The sequence below is a fragment of the Notolabrus celidotus genome, chromosome 8, assembly GCF_009762535.1.
Source record: "Notolabrus celidotus isolate fNotCel1 chromosome 8, fNotCel1.pri, whole genome shotgun sequence".
Classification (NCBI taxonomy): domain Eukaryota; kingdom Metazoa; phylum Chordata; class Actinopteri; order Labriformes; family Labridae; genus Notolabrus; species Notolabrus celidotus.
The window spans coordinates 12500395-12507218 of record NC_048279.1 but is presented as its reverse complement, the minus strand read 5'-3'; the positions used below and the strand labels follow the sequence as shown (position 1 = coordinate 12507218).

At 38.5% G+C, this 6824-nt stretch overlaps 1 protein-coding gene across 1 annotated transcript in view; it reads left to right on the top strand.

Annotated features, from left to right (window-relative positions):
* The first annotated feature begins 1365 nt into the window (after positions 1 to 1365).
* gria1a (glutamate receptor, ionotropic, AMPA 1a) overlaps positions 1366 to 6824 on the top strand; it is a 171018-nt gene continuing 165559 nt past the window's right edge. The window contains 2 exon segments of the mRNA XM_034690540.1: positions 1366 to 1437; positions 2099 to 2192. The gene's annotated coding sequence lies outside the window, so the exon portion shown is untranslated.

Genomic DNA, 6824 nt, shown 5'->3' with positions numbered 1-6824 from the left:
TTTCAGGCAAATTCATCAGGATAAGGAAGGGGTGAAAAAAAAAGCTTATTTTTGAAAGATTTTCTTTACTTTACTTATTTAAAAAATATATATTTTCCATTTATATACACTCCTGGTATATCATAGGATGTACAATAGATTGATAAATAATCAAGCATATAAATATGTATGTATGTCTATATGTATAGTAAAAATCTGTTGTTACTGTGAGTGACATGTTTGCCCACTCCAAATTCCTTGTATGCAATTCATTCGTCAACTCATCTGCCAGATGAGTGCTTGTCCGATTTTCATAAGGGACGGGTTTTGAGTACTGCGCTCCTCACTTAGCAATCGGTCACAGTGAGGTAACCCTCTGTTGACAGCAAGGTCCAATTATCTGTAGTGTGAACAAGGCTCTGTGCTTTAGCCAATTTGATTTAAATACCTCAACATGTTGTTTTATAGAAGTCGGAGTTACCTCGGTGCAGAAAAAAATGCAAGAGTGTAATTTAACGCACTTTCATAAGGCGACGACAGCCCGCATCTCCAACCACAAAAAAAACGGCTGCAAATCCTTTACAATGAAAACCTCCAATGCCCTTGTTGTTGTTTTTGTGTGTGTCTCTCTGAACCAGCGGGGTATGTATGATGGCAGGCATCAAAGAGGGACTGTTGCTTTTTGGATGATAGTGTTACCTGCCTGGCTACCCTGCTTCCAGACAGTGACATGGCTGGGTGATGGTGTTGCAGATGTGCAGTTATGTTGGAAGTTATTCCATTTGAGTAGGTGACACGTGTAAAACAGTGTTTGCAGACAGACATTTTTTTGTTAAACGTCAACCACACAACAGATTTATTTTGAAACAAACTTTCAAACTTTAGTACACAGTTATTGAATACTTCCTAGCGGCAAGGAGTTTCCTCATACCAGCCCCTGGATTCACTGGTTCACAAACTGAGTCAAATTGATGAGAAATATAATGCATGGAAGCTAGTTGTGCACAAAACTGAAACAAACAAACAAACAAACAAACAAACAAACACTATTTACAAACCTGTATTTGACCGTGGATTCTGTACTGAACAGTTCAAAATTATATTGAGAATTGTGGCATCCTAAAGGAAAAGATACTTAACATTTTTAAATTTTTTGTATTATCTTTCAATGAGAATATTTTCCCAGATATGGCAGCTAAAAATGTATAAGAAAAAAATTGAGCAGACTGCTCTTGAAAAATATTGCTACCAGTGAGATGCAGAGAACTATTACTCCTGCAGAATATGAATGTAACCCAGGTTATTTCGTGTAGTTCGCAAGATTGACATATTTACAGATGTTACATAAACGCATCACACAAGTTTACGTAAGCTTCCTGAATGCATCACCTGCCGGCTAAACGCCAGATGCCTCTGCGCACAGAGAAGTTTGTCACGTGGCTTCAACAGAGCGTGCAGGTAAGACAGATGAAAGATAAAGTGCTGTTAGCTTCTGAGGAGAAGCAAGATATGTTTAGGATTCATTTTTGAGAGTGGAAGCGCCTTTTAGTTTACCTGGCAGTGGCGCCAGTTACTGTGTTTGAGAAGTTTTAGCAGAAACTCTGAGGAGTTTGGTTCATTTCACGTGGATATTCTGGTGAGTTAGCTGGGGAAATTAGCTTACTATACATTTCATTGTTAACAGGTTTTAGTGTGTTTGTTTGTTTCAAGATATCATAGAGCAAAAACCAGTCAGGATATTGTATGCAAAATGAAGCATTTAGTAAACCATGGTCAGTGTTAAGCTGTGTAGCCGCCATGTGTTGGATGAATTGTGACCTAAAAGTTAGTAGCTAAGCTTTTACTTTGCTTCTGTGTAAGCTCACAGGGAAATATTTTGCTCTTTTGCTTTGTGCCTAAGTTCATATATTTATAAGAAGGTGAAGACCTGCATAAGATGTAAGTTGTGTCATGCTGAAATACTTTTGAACACATTAAGAAACACAGCAGACAGTTTAATTTAAATTTGTTTATGATTGTTGAGTTAAGTTCTTTATGAAGCGACAGTATGAAATGTGAAAGGACCTTTTGAACTGAGAAATAATTGCTCTGCACACTTTCTGGCTGTTTTCTCTATTAGGGACCATTCGGCCGCTGTCCAGATCTCTCCAATTGATGGGGCTGCTGTCTCACCTGGAAGCTGAACTGTGCATTATGTGCTGTTACAAGAAGCGGTAAGGCGCATATGGAACTCAACTGAGATATTTACATTTTACTTGCATTTTCTGCTTTCTGAGAGTATTTTTTTCAAGGTCTAAATCAAACGAAAGGAACCGATATCCCTGTGTTAGAGGATTACAAACTGATGTTGCAAAGCAACTTAAAGGGTAACTACTGCCACTGAAATAAGTTTTTAAACTAAGAATAAAACCTGAAAGAAAAACAACCTTTTAAAATGGACAGAAACTCAACACTAGACATTTAAAAGTGCAGTTGGTAGGAATGGGGTAAGAAACAATTCTTTTTTTCTGCTGGGTTTGGAAAAAAAGTCATAATACCCATCGGTACTCATCAGTAACTGAAGTAATTTGAGATTATGACAATATCTCTGTGTTTTCCAATGCCTTTGTATCAAGCAATGTTATTATTCCCTGTCGTTCAAAAAAATTGAAATTTCCCTTTAAGGCTAGCAATGTTTAATTTACATGGTGGCGACAACATTATTATTCTTCAACATTAGTTTAGATGGACTCTTACTTTATGTTGAATGTAAATAACTAAGTACTTTCTCACTTTCCTATGAAGAATGCCAAAGTTGTATTTACTCTGCTCTGCCTGCAAATGGCCTCAGACATGACTTAGTGCAAGTTTACCTTCTTCAAAATCAAAAAAGGGTTTCACCCTCTGATAACTCCTGCATGCCTTGATGTTAAAATGAAGGAAGTAAAAGCAAGAAATACATTTTTTCTTCCTTTTTTATTTTTTAGGGAAACAACTAAAAGAATATTCGAATGAAAGATGGCACTCATTTAGAAAAAGCTAGCGGGTTGCCCAAAGGTGATGTCAAGACTCCAGCTTGCTATTGCAACATTTTTCGGAGCTCTCTTTGTGGAATCAAACGGAATGAATAAATGGAGTGAACCTGGGCTCAGGGCAAAAGAGAAAAGCTGTGAAATCTCACTGCTTGAGTTCACTGATAATTAGTGCATGACTTAACAGAAATCCTGACCGAACCTATTATCCGGTTCTTGCGCTCAGACATGTATTAGTGGAAACCAAAGTGAAACATTACTTAATGTTGAAGTGCTCTTATATTCTGAACTGCCAGACTTTGTAGATCACAGACCAAAAAGTGAGAAACACTGATTTGGAGCTCTAGGAAAATCGCACACCCTGAAGGCTAAAGCACTTTAAGATAATTACTTGAATAAATATTGATTAGTCAAATTTACTTGACTAAAATTTTACTGAGTCAACCGTGTAAGCATTGTAGATTGTGAGTGAAGGCAGCTTGGTGCTGTTTGAGGAGAGGAGTGTTAAATAATAATCTGATAAATGCAGTTTGTCCCCGAGCTGTGAAAAGATAAATCACAGCGGTTAGATATATGTGTGCCTTTAGAGTCTCTATATGTACCTATTCCCCCCCCCCCCCCCCCCCCCCCCCCCCCTACCGCTCTGTCTTTGGCCTGCGTTCAGAAGCATGGAGGGCGCCATGACAACAGCTTTATTAATCACATCAATCATCGGTAACACCATGGCGACCAGAGGGAGCTCTAATCGCTTCTCACCAAGCTGACTATTTCTTTTCTGAGCGGCTCATTGCAGTCTGCATTAACTTGACGTGTGTGTTTGTGTGTGTGGGTGTGTGTTCTGTGTGTGTGTATGTGTGTGTATGTGTGTGTGTGGGGGAGGAAATCTGATTGTCTGTCAGTGTATTCTCTGTGTGTATGAGGGCACAGGGGAGCAGAAGTTGTTTCCTTGAACTTGTTTATTACAATTGCCCTCAGAACTTTGTTATCCATCTTTCTTTAGAGGGTGAAGTAAAATGTTTCTGCCAGCTGGCTTGATAAAATCTATACAGCCTCTACCTAGACTCTTCAGTTGAATTCTCTGCCTCTTGCAATATGGAGTTTTCCAAGTAAATAAAATGTTCTTTCTCCCCAAGAAGTTTGGTTGTGTTTTTGAATTTGTAATGCTATCCTGGTTTAAGCTGAGCAGTTCTGGTTATTTGGAAAGGCTTGGCATTTGAATGGATATCCATATTGCTGTAAAAATAATCATGTCTGTCTGTAAATCCGACAATTTAGCCCCAAAAAAAAGTCCTGCTCCCAAAACAAAACATTGATTACAGTTTAGATGAATGACATTTCAATTTGTAAAGAGAGCCACAGACTCCTAATCTCTATCATATATCCAGTAAATATGTAGCATCTGTCCTCTTGGGTCTGTATTAGCCACATCAAAAAATTCAGCTTGATCAAGAAATCTGCTCAGTGCTGTGTAGCAGCCAATCAGCAGTTCAATTTCCAGACTATGTACAGTAAAATCTGTATCTTAGAAATCTGCCTCATGAAGTTTTTATTTCTGCAAACATAACCCCCGATTCAGAAGGAGCATGTGCGTTGTGTTGCATCAGTGCCACAGGTTTGCTCCGTCCAGCGGCGCGCGCCCTGCCACACAGGAAGCGCGTCTGAAGCGTAGCGCAGCTCAGAGCAGCCAGGATCAGCTGGGTCAATTATAAAGAGAACAACATACAAACACCAGGTTACAGAGCCTTTCTGTGGTTGAGTTACTTTCATTTGCATAGTATTCCGTTACTTTTGTGCTTTCATTTCTGAGTATGCAGCATAACTATAAAGTTCCCTCTTTTGCAGGTTTAGATGAGTTTGATATTAACAGTTTACTTCTTTGTCCTGTTATCTTCTGACAAAGTTATCATCTTAAAGTCCTGTTGTGGTCGACATGGATCACATATATGTGGCTGTTTTTTAAGTTGTTAACAATGACATCCATAATTGACGAGTATAACTTTATACGATCTTTTAAACGTTCAGGAGTCCGTATATGGTGTTTTATGGTCTCTCTGACCATGTTTTATCCTGGTTTAGTTCTTATCTTTTTAACAGACAGTTTTTTACCAGCCTCGGTGCCTGTGTGTCTCAGACACACGATTTTAACTATGGGATTCCTCAAGGAAGCATTCTTGGGCCTATTTTATTCTCCCTATACATTTTACCCCTTGGACACATTATCTCAAGTCATCACATCAATTACCATTTCTATGCAGACGACACCCAACTATACATCTCTGTCTCACCCAATGACCCAAATGCTCTTCACTCCCTCACCGCCTGCCTTTCTGACATCAATGTATGGATGAGCAAGAACTTTTTAAAATTAAACGAAGACAAAACTGAAATTCTTTTAATAGGACCCAAAGCAGCCCGAGAACAACTCCAGACTACACTGAGAGATTTTAACAGTCAAATTAAACCAAAGGTCACAAACCTGGGAGTGGTTTTAGATCCAGATTTTAATTTTAATGCTCATTTTAACAAGGTCGTAAGTACTTCATTTTATCATCTTAGAAATATTTCAAAAGTCAGACCTTTTTTAACGCAGAAAGATGCCGAAATTTTAATTCATGCTTTTATTACAAGCCGCATTGATTACTGTAACTCCCTTTTTACAGGCCTGCCCAAAAAATCTCTCAGAAAGCTGCAGCTTGTTCAGAACGCTGCAGCTAGAGTTTTAACGAGGAGAAAGAAAACTGACCACATAACTCCTCTTTTAAAAACTCTGCACTGGCTCCCTGTTTCTTTTAGAATTGATTTTAAAGTCATTTTACTTGTTTTTAAAGCTCTTAACAGCCTTGCTCCTCCATACATTACTGATCTCCTGTCATTTTATGTTCCAGCCCGATCACTGAGGTCCTCGAATGCTTCCCTTTTAAATGTTCCTCGTGTGTCTCACACAGGTACCGGCCAGAGGGCTTTCTGTTTTTATGCTCCTAGGCTGTGGAACTCTTTGCCTCTGGAAATGAGAACGGCGAGCTCTCTGGGTGTTTTTAAAAGTAAACTTAAGACTTACCTTTTTAATCTAGCTTTTAATGTGAAGTAATTTATTTTAGCCCTGGACTGCATTATCAGTATCATTATTATTATTATTTTTATTATTATTTTATTATTTTATTATCATTTTTATTATTTTCATCATTATTATCTAAACCATTGTTTTAACATTTATTTATCTTATTTATTTATTGTTCACCTGATCTCGTTAACTCTACCTTATTTTTAACTTTTATTTCCACTCTTACTTATTTTATTAATTTTACTGTGTTGATTTTCTTTTCTTTTTTAAGTATTTCTTCTTTTTTCATGCCTTCTATAATTCTACCATTGCTGTTGTTTTCTTACTGTCTGTTACTCTGTGAAGCACTTTGGGCTACATGTTTCTATGTATGAAAGGTGCTATATAAATAAAGTTGAGTTGAGTTGAGTTATTTTGAAAATGAGTGTTGCATGCAATCCTCGTGCCTGACTTCCTGTCCAGGTCGATCTTCTCTGTTTAGCTTGACATGTGCTGGGCCGTTGAAAATAGACTTGGCGCGTTTCTTTAGTGGAGCAGCGCTGGGACACGCTCCAGAGACGGAGCTGAGCGCGGCGCTCCCTGTGTGAACATGAGCGTTGTCTAGAAAGGGAATGTTTCGGTAGTGCAGTGGAATGCGACGTGGCACTGTTTTTCTTCAAGATTCGTCCCTCAAGCACTAAAAAATATTCCTTTATACAGGGGCAGGTTGTCTCGCAATTAGAGTCGTCTTAAGGCTGATTTATACTTCTGCGTCTCCCCTACGCAGCAGGGGC